Genomic DNA, 23,942 nt, shown 5'->3' with positions numbered 1-23,942 from the left:
CCTAAAACTACAACCAGCCAGTCTCTAAAAAACATTCTATACTAAAATCCATATACTAAAATATATATATATATATTGTGTATATATTGTCTAGATAGAGAACGAAAAATCAAATATAAAAATATATAAAAATATAAAAACACATTCAATTTTTGTTTTTCTATTTATATTTATAGGTGAAGATTCTGAATTTATGCACACGTCCACTAATAGGTTCATGAATTCACAAATTTATTAACATACATATATAAGTGTGTCCATATATATATTTAGAGAAGATTCCGTTGTGCTATCCACTATTATGTGTAAGTTGAGTTTCCATAATACTATCAATTTCCATATTATTTTAGATTAATATGCATTATATTGTATTGATATAATAAGTATATACATGTTGATTTTTTGATAAGTACTATATGCATTGTTCACATCATGTTACAAACATGGGTTTTGGGTAGTAATTTTGATGTACATGTATTTATGCACATTTCTTATATTACACTCTTTTATAAATTTCTGTTTTTTATCAATGTAAGTACTAACTTACCCATGTATTTGTAAATGTATTTAAATTCCTGCTTGTCTGTGGCCTCAGTTAAACACAATATATACACAATATATATAGATCTTAGTATATGGATTTTAGTATAGAATGTTTTTTAGAGACTGGCTGGTTATAGTTTTAGGCATTGTTTTATGTATATGCTGCTTCAATAATAACATTTAATATGTCTTTAAGTGTAGGAGAATCATTGTGATGTCACTATTGATTTAAGTATTTAATATGGCAATTAAAGCCTTTATTTGTTTTATGTCTGATGAAGGCGAGGGAATTTTCCTTTGCCGAAAGCGCTTACAATTAAAAAGGGTTATTTGACATCCTGCCTGTTCTTTGCCTCCTGGAGTCGTTGCCTTTACAGAAATTTGCTTGTTTGTTCAGTCAGTGTATTTTAACAATACTCACACTGTCTGTAGGTCTGGAACGTTATACAAATATGTAGTTGGCCTGTGTCTGCAAGTCCTGTTGTAAGAGGCATTGCTACCTGCTGTCTGTAACACTGCTGCCCACACACAGGAAGGATGTCTTCCATACAGGAAAGGTAAAGGGACAATGCCCACATAATGTAGTAATTTATAGTAGTAGGTTGCCATGAAAGTGGTAATTGGAAGTACTACACAGCTGGCTGCATGCAATTAGCAAGTGGTGGACACTGATTGGTGCAGAGGCCATCACCTGATCATGAGCATCACCTACAAAATCCATGCTGCAACCTATTCAATTTATTCAATATAAATACATTCCCCTACTGTTGAATGACAGCACTGCATGATGTGTGTGAGAAAACATCACTCATATCTACACACACACGCACACACACACACACATATATTTATATATATATATATATATATATATATATATATATATATATATATATATATATATATATATACAGTAGTAAGCAGGTGCAAAATGGACAGTTATGTCTGGTATGAAATCCATGTTGGGAACACATTGCCCTTGTTTGTGAAGGTGAGATTGCTATGTTGGGAATATTTAAGGAGGTAGTTTGGGTTGGAAGACAGACAAGACAGCATACAGGGGTGATATATGACACATGTGGTGGGTAAACAGCTTGGATGGGGAGTGGTGTTTGGAATGTGGAAGCCCATAATCCCCCAAATGGAAATAACGGGACCATGGTCCCCAGCCATGGGCAGTCACAACTAGCCCTGAAGGTGCCTGGGCTGGGGGCTGAGCAGGAGGAGCATGTGGACCCTGCAATTGTGTACTGAGGGCCTCAAGGTGCTATAGCACATCCCCCAAGTCTCTGTGGAGCTCCCTGTGCACCAGACCCTGGACCTGACTTCAGGTGACAGGATAATGTCTATGTGCTCCTGGGGGATGAACAATGAACACCATCCCCCTGAGGTGGTTCCACCTAAAGGTAGTGCAGGACCAGCAGATGATGAGTTCCCGGGGTGGGTCCCAAATGTGCTCTGGCCTGGTATCATGGCCAGATGAAGTGGGAGAGGTGGTTCTGCTGGGAATTGGCTTCCCAGACATGCTATTGTGTCACAGTTATAGAACATATGTTAGTAGTAATAGTCCACACAATCCAGGATTATGTCTAACAGCATGCATAAATATCCCCATTAACACAAAACACTAGAATTGGAGCAGTCACACAGCAAACAGAACACATGCATATATGGAACAATAGTGGCCATTACAATGGCATGTAGGTGACATTGTTCACAACAGGCCACCAATGATAGCGTTTCAACATGGAACATGACTAGAAACACATTGCACAATTTGTTGTACAATACGATATATGTCCCAACAGTAGGTTTGCTGTAAACATACACATTGAGTTGTGTGTTCAGATTATTGTTGCAGATATGGTGGGGTGGGGGACAGAGATGTGAAGAAACAACTATTATATCCTTGCAGTTTGAGGTCCTCAGACCTTTTTTCCTCTTTATGTATTTAAGGCATCATGTCAAGAGAGTGCTTGCCAGTCTATTCCCCCCAGGATAATGAGGTTATTATAAACCACCTGCAGTAGCACTACCACACCCTGTTTGGCCATACAGCCTATGATCTGCAGGAGAGGACTGCCCTGTGGAAAGAGCTCATCCACAGGGTAAACGATGTTGGCCTGCATAACTGCAGTTATGAGCAGGTCCAACATCATTGCACTGACCTACTCTGCCATGCCCGTCAGCATGCTGCTGCAGATATGAGGGACCAGCTAGCCACAGGGGGGGGGTCATGCCATCCAGCCCCCCCGACACATGCTGAGGAGCTCATTGCCAAACTCGGGGCACCTGCCCACCTGAAAAAACAAGTCCATGTGGATAGCATTGTGGAGGTGGGTGCTACCCACACAATGGATGAAGAGGTTGCAGATAAGACCCCAGGGCACATCACTGTTGCTTATCCATCTGCATCTGTAGAGTTTAATCATGCATACGTGAGATAAAATATATATATATATATATATATATATATATATATATATATATATATATTATATATATATATATATATAGTCTGTTGCTACATTTTAGTAATAAACAGATGTACATAATCTGTAGTATTGTGGGTTTGTACTGTTGATGTGCTGTAATATTGCTCCCACCCTGTACCAATGCCACAGGTGTGGCTACTGACATTACTTCTGTCACACAACTATGTATGTCCCTCTCGTACATCTTTGGGGCAGCAGCCTGTAGGTGGTGAGTATGGTGTTGTTTGTTCAGGTTTGCCAATACACCGGCCATGTTATGGCCATGGTATTTGCCATGCACACATTTAACACACCCGTAATGCATGCTGTACATGTTCACTTATTGTTGCAGTTAACTGCACTGCATCACAGTGGTCACCATTGGGGCATATCTGAAGGGTATGTAAGAGTCTTGCAATGTAACTAACAACCTGTCATTGCAAGATGTGTGCACAGAGATGAACATAATGATGCAACATATGACCTACAGTAGGAACATGTCTGAAAAATCACCCTTATAAAGTCCTACAACAGTGTATATACCACTATCACAATGGCAACTATTAGAGATCTACACAATGGCATATCACAATACCGTATTCCACAAAACTTACAACCTGTAATGTGGTCCTAACATGAGCAATGAATGTGTAATATGGAATCCTATGTTAGGACAGCAAATATGGGGAATACATACCATAACAAACACTGGAAGCATATGTGTGCATACACTCCAAATAACATATTGTGGAAGCAGCTTTTGAGGTACTGACAGCATTCACACTTCATGAGTATGCACCTTTCAGCAAGTACAGGTCCTCAATGCCACACCAAGAAATGGTCTGCTGTCCAAGAGGTTTGTCCATCAAATGTACCCACTTACCTACAACAGAGGCAGCTGTGGCTTGCATACATCTTACATGCCACGGAATGGATCCCATACCCAACAGGTAGCATGCAGGAGTTGGACATGCAGCCTTACCTCACCATTGCATATACCATGGCAAACAGTGCAGCTAGTCATGTATGTGATAACATTAATGTAGAAAATAAACAGATGGCCATCCAAGATACATGATGACACATGTTGCAAACTTGTCATGCAGGCTGCCTACTAACATGCTGCAACACTGAGGGAGTTGCAGGAGTGTCTAGCAAATACTGGCTGTGCAGTACCTGTGTTGACAATTGCCTGGACTCTGCATAATTGTGTCCCATGGGTTAGGGTAATAAGATGGGACAGTTGTTCCACAGGAAACATCAGCCAGGGCACTCTTCAGGTAGCATATACATGACATCAAAAGTTCCTCAAATGCATGTGTTGCAATGTGTAATGGTGTACCAAGACCAAGTTGGAAACCTACAGACAGTATCAATTAAGAAACATGTGCTGCACAAGCAACACCTCACTCCACCCCAGGCCCACCATCCCCATCTGTACCTTGCTGGTGCCACTGTACACCTGCATGTTTACCATTCATTAGCACGGACTAGGCCGGTAAACATGGTGTTCTGAATTGGCGACACTGCAAAATGACACTCATGTGTAGCCCATAGTTGTCAAGCATCTGCAAAAAGGCTGAGGATGGGGATAGATGTCATCCTGAAACACAACATTGAACTGAAACAGACATCCAAAGCTTGCTCAGAATGGTTGTATCTGCACACAGTCAAGGTTATGAATTGTGGCAGACATAACCCTGTCTCCACAGCAATAGTGAAGGCACTGTGTGACCTCCAAGGGTTGTGCACATGAGTTGACCTTGCAATCTTGCAGAGTTGGGGGACATTTGTAGGGCAGAGTGACAAAATACTGGCAAATGTAGATGGCCAATGCTAGTATACCCCTTCCAGGAAGAGTGACTGCTGTAGTACATATAAAAGTTGGTGCAACAAACTGTCATGTTAAGGGTGTGTACACTTATGTACCAACAAACTGTATGCATCTCAATAAGCATCTGCACACAACTAACACATCTGTTTGATACTACATTTCATTGCACATATGTCACATATCAGGTTCTTGTAATGTTAACATATGCAGTATTGTGGCTCCATGGCATATAAGGGAAGAGAGTGCCATGTCAATAAGGGTGTGTACACTCCTCATAGCCATAGTAAGGTTTGAAGGTTGTCAGTGTAATTGTATTTTATTGGTCATACATGCACCGCTAATGATGAGATCTGCAAATCAGACAACAGGCATTCACTAATGACATCTGTCCACATATCATCCCAGGTATGTGTCAGAAAAACACATAGGGGCTGAGAGCAGCAGAGCAAACATAACTGACACACATAATCACATTCAGCAATGGCGTGTAACCTGTGAGGTATGATGCAAAGTACATGTCAGGGTGCTGAACAGGTGCATAGCAATACTGTGTACATGGGTGCAGTGTGTTCCAGGGAAAGGGGCATCAACTACTAATACAACCTATGCATCACAGAGATGTATAATGTTGGTAACAAGGATTGACTATAGCAGCAGAGCATGCTGTTGAGTGCCATATGTCATGCATGTTGACAGATGGGTAGTGAAAGATCTGTGTGTAATATATTCGTGCAACCTCATCTGTAAGTATGTGTGTGTGTGTGTGTGTGTGTGTGTGTGTGTGTGTGTGTGTGTGTGTGTGTGTGTGTGTGTGCAGTTAAGCAATGACGTAAAGGTCTTAAAGTGCATTTCTTGTTTTCCCCTCACAGGTGGCAAGGTGGGTCAGGGTCCCTCCTGAAAGCAAACTGATATTAGTGTCCATACTGACTCTGACAATGATGATAGGTGTGTTGAGGCACAGGCAGAGTTGTGAGGGGATGAAGCTGTGCCATCGTTTGACATCCCACTGTTATCCACACCATCCCCGCACACAGTCACATTGCCTATACATACCCCATCACTAGTGGCCATAGATGAGGGACAGTTGGTGAGTGGTGACATGGTACAGGACAGTGTGTTGTCTATGGCATGTGTGTCTGGACACAACAGCCATAGATGGATGCCCAGTGAGGTAGCACACAGGCAGATGCACAGGACTGCTAATAAGAGAGCTGCTGGTCATCATGCCCCTGGCAGAAGTGCCACATCTGATGTCACCAGATGCATGTTTCAGGCCGTCATGGAGATGCAGGCACATAAGGAATGGTATACCAGACAGGGTCTGAGGCTGCAGAGGGTGACTCATTTCGCTGTTATTGACATCTGTGATCTTGAAGATGCCCACCATTATTTTGCAGAGGTCCTGGATAGATGGTTGGGTGAGATGGTGGGAATCCTCAGCCATGGAATGTCTGTGCTTGAGCATATGGTGGGAGGACTGTGACAGCCATGTGGATGTAGGCCAGCAACACCAACAGCTGGAGGTTGACATGGACATGCAAGAAGTCACAGCCACTCTCATAGTGGCAGTACCAGTCCCAGCACTGCAGGGGGGGGGTGCTGTCCACACAACAACATTGCAGGCCATGTGCACATAGCCCTGTCTGGTCCCAAGAGGGACCTGGATCCAGTGAACATATGTCATCATCAGCAGAGAGGTCCATATCATGGCTCATACCTAGTGGTGCCCGTGGAACTCCTGACAGGCACAGTTCTCATGTCCATGGCTGGAGATGGTGAACTGCACACCCTGCCAGGTACGGTCTGCAGCTGTCCAACAAACCCCTGCATAGGGCAGCCACATGGCAAAACTTTGTACATGCATACACACACACATCACCAACACAGCTAGGGCAACCCTGCACACCACATTGCAACAGCCCAATTTATAATGAAACCCCCTAAAGCACACACACACACACACACACACACACACACACACACACACACACACACACACACACACATTATGTCAAATGAATGGTTCAGCCTAGGTCTCTGGCAAACCCACAACACACCCTGTGCATATGATGATACCTGATCCACATCCCTGTCATCCATAACTTTGATGCCGGGACAGGCTAATATGGTTCTGATGCACAGGGTGACTGTACTACGGTGTACCAATGTAATGCTGTGTAACATGTTTTCATCACTAAATTTTAATGCTTACATGCCAGGATGTGTAACTGTCCAGCCATGATGCATTATAGCTGTTATAAACACTGAGTGATTATGGTCTGCATAATGTGTTCCATTTGTGTTGTAGGTGTCTATGTGTCAGCAGGATGTTGTTCTGCTGTTGTTTCCTACAAGGGGTATGGCACTGTGGTGACACCTTGACTGTGCCATATCCTGGGTACAACTAAACAAAAGTCACAGGTCTGTATAACCGTTACTGCATGTGCCATGCCACATGCCTGATAAGTCTGAGGGGTGTATACAAGTGAGTGCATGGTGGCTGATGTCAGCAGCCCTTCTACAGTGGACAATGGTAAGTGTCCTGTGTGATACACACCACATGTTTGTGTATAACACACACACACAGGCTTTGGTATTGATCCAATACACAGAGAATACTGTACACATGGATGTATGTACTTTTGCAAGGAATCCATCTTAGCCTATGTAATTCCACCAAGACAGAATAGGCACAACATCACATTGGGAAATAATCAGTCTGCTAGTTTATTGTCATTGATGATGGTACTGGCAGGGTATATGTCCCCTTCCCCAATGTAGTGCGATCCTCAACTTGGTAAACATAGGTGTGCTGGTGCAGGTGGCACAGCCTTACCCTTTGGAGGGTGTGGGGTGGTGTAGAACTGCAGATAGTGTAATTGACAACGACTTAACCTGTTAACATGAACTGTACAGTATTACAGCCAACTAAGCGGGGGGACACACTCAACAATAACAGCAATGTTGGTGGCTGTGTCCACAAGATCCACACCCAGCTTTATATACCAACCCCAGTATCGCTGTACAGCTATGCAGTGGGGAAGAGGGCATTCACACATCTACTACTAGTTGTGATGGAATGAATTTCCACAGGATGATACCCATAAAATGTTAGCATTTGCCAGTCAGTTCTCGTAGAGATGACGTAGATCCCTGCACATACACACACACACACACATTCTTACTTGGCAACACTGGGACTAGAATCCCTGCCTAGGTACATAGTGCTACTAATGTGCATGGCCTTAATTGCACACACCACACAGCTTTTGGGATGAAGTGTGTTCCAGGTTACATGTTAAGTAAAGAACATTACCAGGCCTTGTACAGTATGGTAATGGGGGATGTACTGGTTGTTTATGAACAATAACTATTGTGACATACTGTCATTGACAAGCACATAACAATCATACACACATCTGAGAGACCTGGATTTATCAGTGCTAACTACATTGTCAGTGTGTCTATTCTGTTACAGATAAGTTGCACACCACACATGCATCACTGGGCTGAATAGTAGTGCAATCCTCAACTTGGTAAACATAGTTGTGCTGGTGCGGGTGGCACAGCACTACCCTTTGGAGGGTGTGGGTGGTGTAGAACTGCAGATAGGGTCATTGACAACTACTTAACCTGTTAACATGAACTGTACAGTATTACAGCCAACAAAACGGGGGATACACTCAACAATAATCCCAACGATGGTGGCTCTGTCTACAAAATCCACACCCAGCTATATATACCAACCCCAGTATCGCTGTACAGCTATACTGTGTGGAAGAGGGCATTTACCCATCTACTACTAGTTGTGATGGAATGAATTTCCACAGGATGATACCTGTGAAATGTTAGCATTTGCAAGTCAGTTCTTGGACAGATGACCACCTGGAACATATAATATTCTGCAAATTGAAGTAGATCCCTTCACATACACACACGCTCTTACTTGGCAACACTGGGACTAGAACCGCTACCTAGGTACATAGTGCTACTAATGTGTGTGGCCTTAATTGTACACACCACACAGCTTTTAGGTTGAAGTGTGTTCCAGGTTACATGTTAAGTGAAGAACATTACCAGACCTTGTACAGTATGGTAATGGATAATGTACTGGTTGTTTATGAACAATACATAGTGCGACATACTGTCATATACACATTGACAAACACATACAAATCATACACACATCTGAGAGACCTGTATTTATCAGTGCTAACTACCTTATTAGTTTGTCCATTCTGTTATAGATAACTTGCACACAGCACATGCATCACTGGGCTGAATGGTGTAATCAGTTACCTGTATGGTTGATGATGACAGTGGTTCCTATAAAGTGGACCTTGGGACATGTACTGGGGTACCATGGTATAAAGACAATATAACCAGCACCCACACCCCACATTGGATATTGTACTCACTGCAACCCTTGATAATACTCTGACATACCCACCATCACACATTGACCAGGACTGCAATACAACCCCTTGTCTATCTCAAGAGTGCTACTACAGGGATATGTATCTATTGCACATGCCACAGGGATAGTAGGGTGATGCATTATTGTGGCTCTCCTATGGTCAGCAACATCACTATCCTTTATACTGTATGGCAAGGTATTGTATTAGGAGAATGTGGCCTCAGAATGCTGTATCCTACAAATATACACACTTGCACATATACACATACTTGCCAGAACTCAGAGGGTAACCCATGCCTATCTACCCATTTGTACAACAGTGTTATGCTGGCACTGCAAGCTCCAGGTAACCCATAGGGTGAAGAGTGTAACAAGGTACATGTAATGTCCATTACAGGAGCAGCCATATCTAACTACGGCAATGGGGGATATGGTGGGTGTGAAGGGCCTCAGATTATTTATCAACTACAGGTCTACAAACACACAGACACTGACATTCTCAGTAACACACACTGACACATTTGTAAGTACTGGGGTCCATAGGTGCAGGTATTCATAGGTGTGTACCAGGATATTGTCCATGGAGAATGGGAAGAGTAGGGGATGTGTGTACAGTGGTATCATGCTACTTGCCATTTGCCAGCAGGCCATCTATTAAGTGATGCCATGGGAGTGATCCTCAGGGTGAGAGTTAAATGCAACATCATCTGGTTGCCTCTTGCAGAGGGTCAGTGAGGTGCTCCAGTTGACATGTATGCAACATGTATTACATATATATGTATATGTATATATATATATATATATATGTGTGTCTCTCTCTCTGTATATATATATATATATATATATATATATATATATATATATATATGTATATATGTGTGTGTGTGTGTGTGTGTATGTGTGTATATATCTATATCTATCATATATATATATATATATATATATATATATATATATATATATATATATGTGTGTGTGTGTGTGTGTGTGTGTGTGTGTGTGTATATATATATATATATATATATATATATATATATATATATATATATATATATATATATATATATATATATATATATAGATAGAAAGGTACATATATGTATAACATATGTCCATAATGTGTAGTGGAATCATACCTCAACACCAATAGTCACAACCTCTTAGTGCAAAGGGATGTAGTGTAAGTATTTCAGGTATAAATGTAGACTTTTGATAGTGTAACAGGGGTTGTCTTAACAGAAATGTGTGGGAAGTCACATTTGATATTGACATGTACTCCATTAATTACTGACAGACATCATAAGATCATCGTAGTTCAGTACCACACAAATCACAGTAATGATCCTATGGAATACAGCAGAGATATGAATAATAAATGTGGACAGTCTTACACACTCTGGTCAGTCCAGAGGTATACACAGCACCCCATTGTGCAAGACATGTGGACCAAGCCTGACAAAGTGGATGTTTACAGCCATGTAAATGGGGGGGGGGGGTTCACTTCAGTTCACTGAACTTTCAATTCACTGCCTTTCATTTCACTGACACCATTTCACTGAAATTGATTTCACTGAAACTTCATTTCACTGAAAGTTCATTTCACTGACAACTATTATTAGCAATAAAATGGAATATTCCCCCTTCCCCACTGTAGTGAGACCCTGGAGTTAGAATATATAGTTAGGGGGGTGTGGGGGGCAGAGCCCCCCACATTGGGGGGCGCAGTCCCCCACTTCATTTCATATGATATTCTTACGTTTTGATATGATATTGCTTAGTAAAAGAAAAGTAAGTGGGGGGCTGCACCCCCCACATCCCCCGATGTGGGGGGCTCTGCCCCCCACACCCCTCTAACTATATATTCTAACTCCAGGGTCGCACTACAGTGGGGAAGGGGGCATATTCCATTTACTTTGTAATAATACTTGTCAGTGAAATGAACTTTCAGTGAAATGAAGTTTCAGTGAAATGAATTTCAGTGAAATGGTGTCAGTGAAATGAAAGTCAGTGAATTGAAAGTTCAGTGAATTGAAGTGAACCCAAATGGGGATATCATGAAAATATTGGAATAGATAAGCTCACACAGTTTATGCATTCACACACTCCTGTCTGTCCTGACACATAATAACCAGAGTAGCAGAGGTCACAAGCCCACATACTACCCATTAGTTAGTGGCATACATCTGAACAACATCCCACTGCTTTGTCAGAAATACACAACAGTTATGTTCGCCTGGCAACAGTACATCTGACAAATATCTGTACACAACATCATACTGGGTAAATACACTGAGCTGCTGGACATGTCACAAATCACTGTGCAAACTACAGGCAGACTGCCACAACACTGACCTACATTTCTTATGGGGGGATACACATGTACCTGCAAATATAGCAGGCTCTACAGGCATGTAACAGCACAAAGTAACAAGACACCTATGTGAAAGTGCATACCCACAGCCAATCTGAACACAGCCACAGTCACATATGGTAAGCGTACTAAATATTACAGGGGTCTATATTAAAAGAACGAACGTTTACTTACCTGAATACCTAAATGCCGACACATCTTCATCAAACTGTGAAAACATCGATTGTCCTGAAGCATGAAATCTGAAACGTTGAATTGTCATGGTTGGCCCTTCTGCGGTATAGCTCCATAAGGTAAGTGTGCAATAGTTACTGACTTTAGGGTTAGGGTGCGGTTTTAGGTAAGTGCATAGATGGTAATGTATGTTAGATTTAGTGTAGGGTTAGAAGTAGGGTTTTATTAAGTGTATGTGTGTGGATTATTTAGTTTGTTTGGGTATAGCTTTTTAAGGTAAGTGTGCGATAGTTAGGGTTAGGGTGCGGGTTAAGTTAAGTGCATAAATGGTGGTATATACAATATTTAGTATAGGGTTAGAAGTAGGGTTTTGGTTAGTGTATGTATGTGGTTTTCTTAGTTTGTTTGTGTAGGTAGTATGTAGCAGGCAGTGGGATGGGACAACTATGACATTTCGAGTTTTTGAATTTCATGGTTTAGGGCGCTCGGTGCATTTGCGGTTCACAGAATATGTGCCAGCATTTAGGTATTCAGGTAAGTAAACATTCGTGTTTTTAATATAGACCCATATTACAGCATATGGACTGTGTGAACTACACCATCCTCATTTGTGCCACTCCCACACTAACCCTACATATACTGGGCCAATACACAGTGTATTCCGATGCCTGATTTTGGTATGGGACATGTGTCGTTCTGGCCCTACAAACATGTATGCCTGCAGGGTACCATACACTGCAGCAGCATGCAACATCACATAGAACAGGTCCAAGAACAATGACATCTACTACAGTCTGTACACAGGCCAAGGTACATATTCACAATACACGCTGTCAACAATCACCATAAGTACACAGAACTCACTACTGTGCACACTACAACAGCATGTCCAGGTTTTGTCCTCAAATATAAGGCCTGCTATACATAACATGTCTAGCAGTCTGATATCTCACTGGTTTGTTATCAGGTATGATGTCAGTAAATAATGATGTACTGAACATATGCACCTCTTACTGCATGACATATGTACAAAGGTTGACAGAGTTGTGGCTGGAGGCACTAACACAGGGCCAATATTGACATGTTGCTGTGATAAAACCCATACATTTTCTAGTGTAATAGGGTTTGTTGTGGTGGTGCTACGGTAATGTTGTCATCTCACAGTAAGATGCTGTCCTGTTCGATTCTCAGCTAGAGCGTCTTCTGGGTGGAGACATGCGTGAATGGGCGTACCTTCGTTGAAGGTTGTGCATCAGGGCTGGCAAATCAGCATGTAAAAAATCTTCTGCCAATCATTAGCGGACCGGAGTTCTGCTGTGGCGACCCCTCACCGGGAAAAGCTAAAAGACTCATCATCAACAGGATTTGTTGTGACATATGTCTACTGAGGGATATGAAGTCAGTAAATCACATGGCTGTCACCATGTACTGACTACAATCCTCAGAATATGCTACTGCATTTCTAAAGATAGGAAATGTGTGAATAACACAACACATGTAAGACTCCAAACACTGGCCAGTCTGCAGATAACCCTTTAGGTGAGAGTTTCTCCAACAGCATAACACTGTCATGACAGATATTAAATCATGTAGAACAGCCTTATGAACACAAACCCTGTTAAAGCATCATTACTTCAAATGTAGAAAAGCAATACTTACATTCTGTCCTCATGTCTGGAACATCCCCCTCCTGTTTGTTGGCCTGTCTCCACAGTGTATGTTGTAAGAGGTATATCCAACTACCCACTGTGATGCTGTTTGACAAACACCCACATGATGTCCTGCTCATAGTGAATGAAAAGGGCCAACACCCACGTGAAGTGCTTAGTTATGGGAGTGTGTTTCCATGCAATTGGCTATAGGAATGATACCACATCTGTTCCACATGCAATCAGTTAGTGGGGGACTGCAATTCATGCACAGGCCATCAGGTGATCATGACCATCACTTACAAAACACAAGCTGCTGCCTAAGCAAAGCAGGTGCACTTTTCCATATCCGCCAGAGAGGGAGTGAGAGAGATAGACAGAGACAAAGTAAGAAAGGAAGGGAGTAGGAGAGTAAGAGCTAAGCATGTTTGTGTATGATCTGTGAGTGGAAAGTGGTATCTGGGTATTATGATGGTTGCCTATATTGTGTGCTAATCCCTACTGTCACATGGTAATTGCACATGGCTGTACACATTTATGGCTGAGGATTGTCAACTAGAATCTCTACAATGTTTGGAAAATTTGGGTTTGTAATGTTGACAATGGGACATGTAGCTCCTTAATATGATGATGTGGTGAAACCCACACTGCAATGGACCCAAAACACCCACACAGGATACTGATAATACACACAAACACACACTTACCAGTACTGGGTTTCAAACCCCTAGCTGAATATGTATTGCTATTATATTGCTATGCAGTTATTGCACACACCATGGAGCTCACATATTGAAGATCTGTCCAAAGGTATCTTTGAAGGCGAGTGACATTAGCAACAGTGATAAAGGAGGGATAAGGGAAGTGTAGTACATGTAACTGTCCAAAAAAGCAGGCATCAAGGAAGACACGACCACACTCTCTAAGGGACTCACACACATTATCACAGTTGTAGAGTCAGAATTAGAACTTCTAACTAACTTGCTACACTACTGTGTTACATAAGTATCACATATGCAACAGAACTTATCAGCCTGCTATATGGCCAAAGGGTTATTTCAAGGTGACTGACATGAGAAGGCATGCTACAGTAGGCCAATGGGAGGTGTAGTGTGTGTGGATGGCTTCAAAATCATTAATCTACACAGACACACACACATACACACACACACACACACACACACACACACACACACACACACACACACACACACACACACACACACACACACATATTTGCCAGTACTGACATGCATGGGTTCATTGCTTCACAGGTGTGTAGTAGTTGACTGTACCAGAAGGCTGTACAAGGCTAGGCAAAAGGTATACCTTGGCATCAGGCCCCAAGAAAGTGGTCTCCAGTGTGGCTCAGGGGTGTAGTCCCTGGATTAGCCCACAGAGGTGGGTATTGTATTCACCATCCACTCATCTGGGTTACTATTGTGGGTGGCCAGTGCTGTGCAATGCTTGCTATGTATGTGATCCATATTCCATAACATGGACAGTGTCTGGGCTGTGCACATGTCCCACATGCATGTTCTGTGATGTGTGGAAGGGTATCTGGGGTCTCTGGGGCATGTTGTGTGGACAGATTGTTATCATCTGATGTGGCATTCCTGACCTCATGTGGTGAGAACTGGCTATGGAACTGAGGTTGTGCCTGCACCTACATTGACAGCATGATACAGGTATTCAGTGGAGTTAATGGCATCTGTCCATACAGGGCATGTGTGTAAGGCATGGTATTCCCTTTGTGGGTTACATTTGCAGACTCTTCAGTTTTTGCAGGCGTCCAGTGGGGAACATAGCAAAGGACCACTGTAAGTAATTATTTGCCTGTTGTAGGGATGGAACAGGGTGCCATGTCCTTTTACTTGCTGGGTAACACACACTTGGTCAGGAGAAGTTAGGCATCACAGTACATTCTGATGTCAGTGGCAGTGTTGTGGTGGACAGACATGTAGTCCAATGCAATCACACCGTTGTTGCTATCAGTGGACAACATGCAGGAGACTACCAATATAGTGGTTGTTGCCTAGCCAAGTGTATTTGTGTATGAGACATGAGTGGAGAGTGTTCTCTGGGTAATACAAGGGTTGCCTATATTGTTCACCAATCCATAGTTTCACTTGTAGGGCTATGTATTGTCTTCACCAGCCTCTCTGCTGTTTGACATCTGTTGTCTTTGTAAGGTGGACATTGTGACATATAGTAGATCATTGATATAAGTATTAAGCAAAACCCACCCCCCAATGAACCCTGTCATTACACAATCACAGCAACCTCCACACAGGATACTGAGGGTAAGCACACACACACACACACACACACACACACACACACACACACACACACACACACACACACACACACACACACAATTGCCAGTACTGAGATTCAACCCCCTACCTAGCTATGTATTGTTGCCACAGTGTACCACATTTATCACACATGCTACAGAGCTTATTAGATGGATGTCGTCCCAAGGTATTTCTAAGGTGATGAACATCACCAGTCCTTATAAATACTGGCATTGGTTGATGTAGTGGGTGAGAGATCCCCAAAAACAATTCTCCCTAATCACACATTTACATTTGCCAGAGGTGAGGTTCAAACCTCTAACTAACATTCTTTACGGACCATTGCATTACACATTTACCACATGCACCACTGACCTGACATGGTATAGGCTTCACAACAGATACTTGTAAGGTGGGTGATATCTGCAGGACTGCTAAAGTCAGGCTCTGAGATGTGTACTGGCTGTAAATAGGGACAAAAACTTTGAAGTAAACACACAAATACTTGCCACAGATGGGATTCAAACCCATAGCTGTGTAGTTACTGCTACTACATTATTCTGCATTTATGGCACATACCATGTGGCTTATTGGGTTAGCCCTTCTCCAAAGGAATATGTCAAGGTACATGACATCAGCAGCCTTGCTAAAGTAGGCCAATGGAAGATGTAGTGACTGTGAATGGCTTCAAAAGCCTTATGATCTACACACACACACACACACACACACACACACACACACACACACACACACACACAGAGTACCACAGTTGCCATGTCTGGGATTAGAACTCCTAATTAACTAGTACATCACACTATAGCATTATGAAGTTATAGCACACGCCATGGAACTTATAGGGCTAAATATTCTCCAAAGGTGTATTTCAAGGTGAATGACATCAGCAGCCTTGCTAAAGTAGGGCAATGGGAGGCGTGGTGACTGTGAATGGACTCAAAAGCATTGATCCCTACACAGACAAACCCACACAGAGTTTCACAGCTGCTATGTCTGGGATTAGAACTCTGACCTAGCTAGTACATCACACTATAGCATTACGTAGTTATAGCACACGTCATGGAGCTTATAAGGCTAGCCCTTCTCCAAAGGTGTATTTCAAGGGGAATGGCATCAGCAGACTTTCTAAAATAGGGCAATGGGAGGTGTAGTGACTGTGAATGGCCTCAAAAGTATTGACCCCTACACACAGAAACACACACAGTTGCCATGTCTGTGATTAGTACTCTTATTTAACTAGCACATCACACTACAGCATTACACAGCTAGAGCAGGTGCCACAGAGCTTACAGGACTAGCCCTTCTCCAAAGTTGTTTTTCAAGGTGAACGACATCAGCAGCCTTGCTAAAGTAGGGCAATGGGAGGTGTACTGACTGTGAATGGCCTCTAAAGCATTGATCCATACACACACAGAGTTTCATAAGTGCTATGTCTGGGATTAGAACTCCTACCTAACTTGTGCATCACACTATAGCATTAAACAGCTATAGCATGTGCCTCAAAGCTTATAGGGTTAGTCATTCTCCAAATGTGTATTTCAAGGTGAATGACATCCGCAGCCTTGCTAACGTAGGGCAATGGGAGGTGTAGTGACTGTGAATGGCCACTAAAGCATTGATCCGTACACACACAGAGTTTCATAAGTGTTATGTGTGGGATTAGAACTCCTGCCTAACTTGTACATCACACTATAGTATTAAACAGTTATAGCACGTGCCACAAAGCTTATAGGGTTAGTCGTTCTCCAAAGGTGTATTTCAAGGTGAATGACATCAGCAGCCTTGCTAAAGTAGGACAATGGGAGGTGTAGTGACTGTGAATGGCCTCAAAAGCATTGATCCCTACACACAAAAGGACAGAATGTTTCACAGTTTCCATGTCGGGAATTAGAACTCCTACAAAACTAGTACATCATACTAAAGCATTACACAGTTATTGCACGTGCCACAGGCTTACAGGGCTGAATCTTGTCCAAGAAGGTATTTCAACGTGACTGACATCAGCAGGCTTGCTAAAGTAAGGCAATGGAAGGTGCAGTGACTGTGAATGTCCTCAAAAGCATTGATCCCTACTCACACAAACACACAGAGTCTCACAGCTGCCATGTCTGGGACTAGAACTTCTACATCACACTATAGCATTATGCAGTTATTGCATGCATCACAGCGCTTATAGGGATAATCCTTGTCCAGAGGGGTATTTCAAGGTGACTGACATCAGCAGGCTAGCTAAACCAGGGCAATGGGGAGTGCAGTGTGTGTGAATGGGCCATAAACAATTCCTCTGGAAACACGCACACAACACTCAGTCACACACAACTTTACATTTGGCAGAATTGTGAATACAACTGCTAGATGAATAATGACTTGTACTGTCATGTTACACAGTTATCACAAGCACCACAGGCACTGTAGTGCTGAGGGCTACCAGAAGCAAATGTCTACAGTGATAGACATTGGCTCATCATGTGATAATGGCCAATTGGATGTGTGGTGTGTGAGACAGGCCTCATGATGGGAAGCTCTTTGTCATTGTCTGTCTCTCTCTTCCCCCCATCTTTGTTTGTGTATGTTTCACCTATTATAGTGTGTTGTCCTTGGATATATGTGTGTATTCCTATCCAATGTGTGTGCAAAGCATGAATGGTGTGCAAACTGGAGTGTGTGCATAGACATCTGCGAGTGACAGATATGTATAGTCCACTGTTGTTGCCAGACATGGGCTTCAATTCTTAAGTGTGGGAGCATGCCCAGTATGACCTTCTGTATTGAATCTGTGAATCCATTCCAGGTAGGTTGTACTCCAGTGCAGGCATTTGTGTTCTACACCTACAGCTAACAACCTGTTTCTGCAGGATATCTGTAGATAGGTTGATAATATGGGGTCACAATGGGCAAAGTATTGTGGGATACTGTAACTAATTGTGTCTGTGCAGCTTCTGCTACATGGTTTTGGTGTTAGCAAAGATATTCAGATATATGTACTGTTTTACACTGTGCTGTATTATGTCATTAACTACTGACAGATATACATATTTGCTCACAGTAATTTCCTGAGGAATACAAGATGAATGAAGCTGTGTCCAGTATTGTGGTCTGCAGCCTACATATTCTTGCACAATCATGCCATTCTGTCGGGGGAGCTGCAGACACTTGCTGATGGGTCTGTGTAAATGGTCCAGCACCTTGGTACTGTGGTGGCTGAGGAGCCCATGCTTGTACAGCTATTGACGTGACAGAATGGCTATATCCTGCTGTTGCCATACCTCTCAGCTGTACAGATTCACACAGGTTACCCAGAGTCAGGGCTCATATATCTGGTCATTACCCCTTCACATTGTGGTTTACGAGCAGGTTTGTAGCCACCCATTCCTGTGTTTGCAGGCAGGGATAGTATGGGCACACATCACAGTTTCAAACTTCACACACTCCATGGCGTCCATGCTTCTACACCCCCCCACAATCTGTTATTCTATCCTCTTCCTAACATTATGCAAGTGATATCTGATAAATATCCCTATAGTTATCATTTCATCCCAGCAGTATTTAGGGGTTGGTCCACAGTCTATGCAGGATGTAGGACATGGTAGACATGCTGCTGGGATTTGTTGACATGGCCTTGCATTTGTGTTTTGTGGACTGTGTTATGTCATTACTTGGGACTCCATGAGATATACATTGGCAGTGCAGGTGAGACACAGGCCTTTGACAGAGGACTGTAGGGCATGTGGTAATTATGCAGGCCATCTGTAGCAGGCCAGTGCATTCTGTCACTCCTACAGTCCCAGGCTGCAAGCCACTGTATTCCCCTGGGGTGACAGTGTGGGTATGCAGGGTGTTAATGGCAATAGTTTATGTCCTTATTAATCCATTGGTGTGGGTGCTGGCAGGGTGCTGCTTACAGCTAAGGACACACTTGCATGAGACACCTCTTTAGCATGGTGCATTCTGTGGGTATTCCCATACAGAAGTGGGGGTCATATTGTACTCATTCCCAACAGCAGGGATATGCCCTGTGAGGTACCTGTGGCTGATGGTGGGGTGAGCTGAGTGCATGTGTGCTATGGAAGCTACTTGCAGCTGACTCACAGATATATGTGGGGCATTACCCTTATGCTGGCTTGTGCGGGGACATCAGTGGTTTCTCAGTACTTCATAACTGTTCCTTTTGTGGTCTGCCAGTGTTTGGCCAGACTACATCAGTATTCCATACTACACAGACAGCTAATGTGCTGCTAACCTGTATGTACAATTCCAAAGGTGTGCCCATTTGACAGTAACATTTTATACACTCTCTGTCTAGGATACTTCCACCTGGGCCCACATTCATGCCAGGTCCGTCTTTCAGATGGTGACAGATATTACATCAGAACAATTAGTATGGATTACTGCTGGATTGGGGGTTTCTGGGATGCATTGTGTTTGGTAAAGCAGTTGTTAGAACTTGGCTCTGTCATCAAAAGTACTGGCCATTGGCCACTGGGACACAACCCTCCTAGCCTAAATGCTGACCACTTTCACACAATATACAACACACAACAGCCTAATGCACAGAGCCCTGCATATTGTACACGTGCAACAATCGAACTTGCTAATTTGGCCAGCTCAGGTCATCTGTGCTCCACTGTTATTATACCCACATGTACATACATGTTACTACATTTCTATATAGGATTGTGGGGGAGGGCACACCTGACAACTGTAAACATTTTCTATAACCGTACTGGCATTTCAGGTACTCTGTAGGTTTCCATTTCATTCTGTATTCTGACCTATCATGCAGATTAGAGGCATATCAGTGTAGTACAGATCTTAGGTTTTATTGACCTACATTTCAGTTCCAGACTTCTTACCCTCAGAACTAACATCCCACTGCCTGACCTGTTGTAGTCTGTCTGTGTAGGTCTGAATGGGGGCTGTTCTCCATTGCCATAAATCAGAGGCCTTAATTCAGCCTTTCTTTGTGGTCATCTACACCTGTCCTGCCAGCTGAGAGTGTTTTTTGGTATGTGAGCCTCACTGACATGCATGTGTGTGTCCTATGGACACACATTTGGCCCACCACATGTCCTGTAGTGGGATTTGTCACCTTGTCTAGCATGGCATACTCTGTTGACACCAGTATTTGTTATGGATTTCATGCTACCCATATAGGTGTCTACTATCTGCTGCCATCCCATTCAGCCACCAGATTCCCTTGCATGTTCACATCCATACCATAGATACAAGTAGCAGAACATACTATTCCATTCTGCAATTGATAGTGAGAGTGACTTACCTTGTGGCTGTGCCAGTACTGAGGATGGTGCTGGATGGCTGACTATATCAGATGCACATAGTACACTCCCTATACATGGTTAAGCACAGGTAGTGTCATGTTTGGCATCCCTTTTACTGTATGTGTGAGTCAGAGAGAGGTGTCATTCCCTGGGTTCCTACCATCTCAGTGTATGTGCTATGCATTGCCTCCTTGCCAAAGGCTGGGTATACTGGGCATGCCTCCTTCTGCCTACAGGGGCAGCCTCAGGTTGTTCCTCCTCCGAGTCACTCTGTGCTTGTGCTAGCCTTGAAAATGGTGAGGGGGGGGCTGTGTGGCTCTGCCCTATGCTGTTCCTGCTGCAGCTGCTTCCACAGGATCATATTGTGTAGCATGGCACATACAATGACAATGTGGGTACATGTAGCTGGAGAATACTGCAAGGCTCCACCGGATATGTTCAGGCACTGGAACCATGATTTGACCATCTTAAACACATGCTCTATTATGATTCTGGTCTGTGCGTGTACCTCATTATAGAGTTCTTGTTCGGGTGTGTGTGCATTTCTGATGGATGTCATCAGCCACGGCTACAGTGCATAGCCAGCTTCCCCCACGAGGTGGCCATATGGGATGTCCCCATTGGAAAATCTCTGGTACAGCTGTGTCATATGCCAGATGTGGGAGTTATGACAGCTTCCAGGGCTTCCAGCACACACATTCATTATCATGCCCTGGGCATCGCACATGACCTGGCAGTTGATGGAGGGGAAGCCCTTGCAGTTTATGTAGAACCTACCCTGCTCACCGGATGGTACTTTGATGTGTATGTGCACGCAGTCTATAGTACCCACTACCTCAGGGTATTCTGCTATTTGGTGGAAGAGATACATATTGCTGGTCAATGCCTGACAGGTGTTGTGGAAATATATGTGCTCACCGGCATGTGTTGATGTGGCATCCAGGAACTGGTGTAGTACCCTGGATGCTGATGCCTATGAGATCCCTATGATATCCCCAGTTGGTCTTTGGAAGGTACCTGTGGATAGTATTCTTACCCTACACATACCTTGGTATCCACTGGGATGGGTCCCCTCTGTTGGGTCTGTGTGTGAGGCGTGGCTGGCACAACTCAACAATTTGCTGTAGGAGGACCCTGTCCAGCCTATAGCACTCCATTATCTCCAGCTCGTGTAGCCCCTGGTAGATTACCCTGGGTCTGTCCACTCTTCTCCTCACTGTGGGCTGGTCATCAGCATTGTCATCCTCACTACCCTCAGCCTCTTCCAGATATTGATTTATGAGATTGAAAGCAGCCCCTATCATTTTATTGCTTTTGTTAGGTAAAATTTCCCTGTTTGTGTACACCAGTGATGTAGAGTTTGTGGAAAAAAACAGAGGGAAAGGTGTTTGCATAGTTTCTAGTAGTGTGCTGGGCTGTGTTGCTGCCTGTGTAATTGGCTGGTTCTGATAAATTTCACCTGCTAGCTATGCTAGTTCTCCTTGATTACCTTCCTACTGCTGTTTTCCCTTTCCAATGCCTTCCTGTTTAAGCCTCGATGTACGCCACACAAACCCAGTGCTCAGATGTGAATGGAGCTGCCATTTCCTGGGGGGTTTTTTTTGTTTGTTTTGTTTAAAACCTGGTGAGTGGCACGCACACCCATTTAGGCAATGTAAAGACTGCTATGCAGCTTCAGACACACCCCCTCCCTTAGCTGTGCTTAGCTAAGGGCAAACACAGGCCACAGAGCTCCAATAAGCTTACAGCATGCATGACACACCCCTTATGAAGTCATCTAGCTCTTAGGCTTACACGTGGTCTTACTGCACCTACATGGTTGGGTGCAATCTAGCACTGAGGGGAAATCTGTGATTCATTATCATTGACCTTATTTGTATAGGATTGACTGCTAATGCATGGTTACAAAACTGACACTCAATCTTCCCCCTTAGCAACCACTATTCAATGGTCTTGTTGTTTTATGCATGCTATTGACTATTATGGCAAAATTATGATTTTGGTTTAAAAGTTTATTTCCAGCTTTTTTTCTTATTTTTGGGCCGATCCCATTTGCACACCACTGCCCTGCACTTAAATGGCCAAAATCATCCAAAAAAAAATAATTTTTATAATTTTGAAATTATTTTTCATGCCTATGGCCATATGCCTTTGGCATGCCTAACTCTTCTAATACATGCATTTGTATGAGCTGTCATGCCTCCGTTTTGTAGTTTGCAGAAATGTATTCAGCTACTGGCCGAATATATTTCTGCAGTCTACACTATTCCTGCACAGATGTCTGCCTGCTTTCTGGATCACTAATTCACCTCATTTGCATGGTTTTCACCAGCAAGTGAGGTAATTAGCATACATGTCCGTGCAGGAATAGTGCAGGAGCGCTCGTGCATGTCCCTGGAGCTTATTCCTGAATCACACGGCAGCCATATTGCCTGCAGCAGATCTTGCACTATTCCTGCACACCATGCAGAGCTTGCTGAATCCTGGGGTTACTCTTTCTACCCATACACCAAATTAAAACAAATATATCTTTCATAACCTTTTTCCCCCCCTGGCTTTATATAAAACATAAGTCACTTTATTATTTTTTTCTTTGTAGATTTTGGAAAAGACATGTTTAAGACTTACATATTTTGCAGGATGCTTTAATACATCAGTTTGATGATTTCATCATATTGGAAAGAAATGCTTTTTTTTCATAACGTTTGTAAATGCTGCACACTGTTGACTCACAGAGAGATTCATGAAAGGCAGTATAATTGTGTGCTTATGCCTTACTGGTCCTCATAAGCCATATGCAGTCCAGCAGCTAGCACTTCCTGTTTAAATGCCTGAAGCACATGCTTATAGGTAAATATTCTAAATAGGTAAATATTTTAAAACAGT

This window comes from Protopterus annectens, chromosome 5.part0, assembly GCF_019279795.1.
Source record: "Protopterus annectens isolate FY-2018-M chromosome 5.part0, PAN1.0, whole genome shotgun sequence".
In the NCBI taxonomy this organism is placed as follows: Eukaryota; Metazoa; Chordata; order Ceratodontiformes; family Protopteridae; genus Protopterus; species Protopterus annectens.
Note: the sequence above shows the minus strand (reverse complement) of the source record.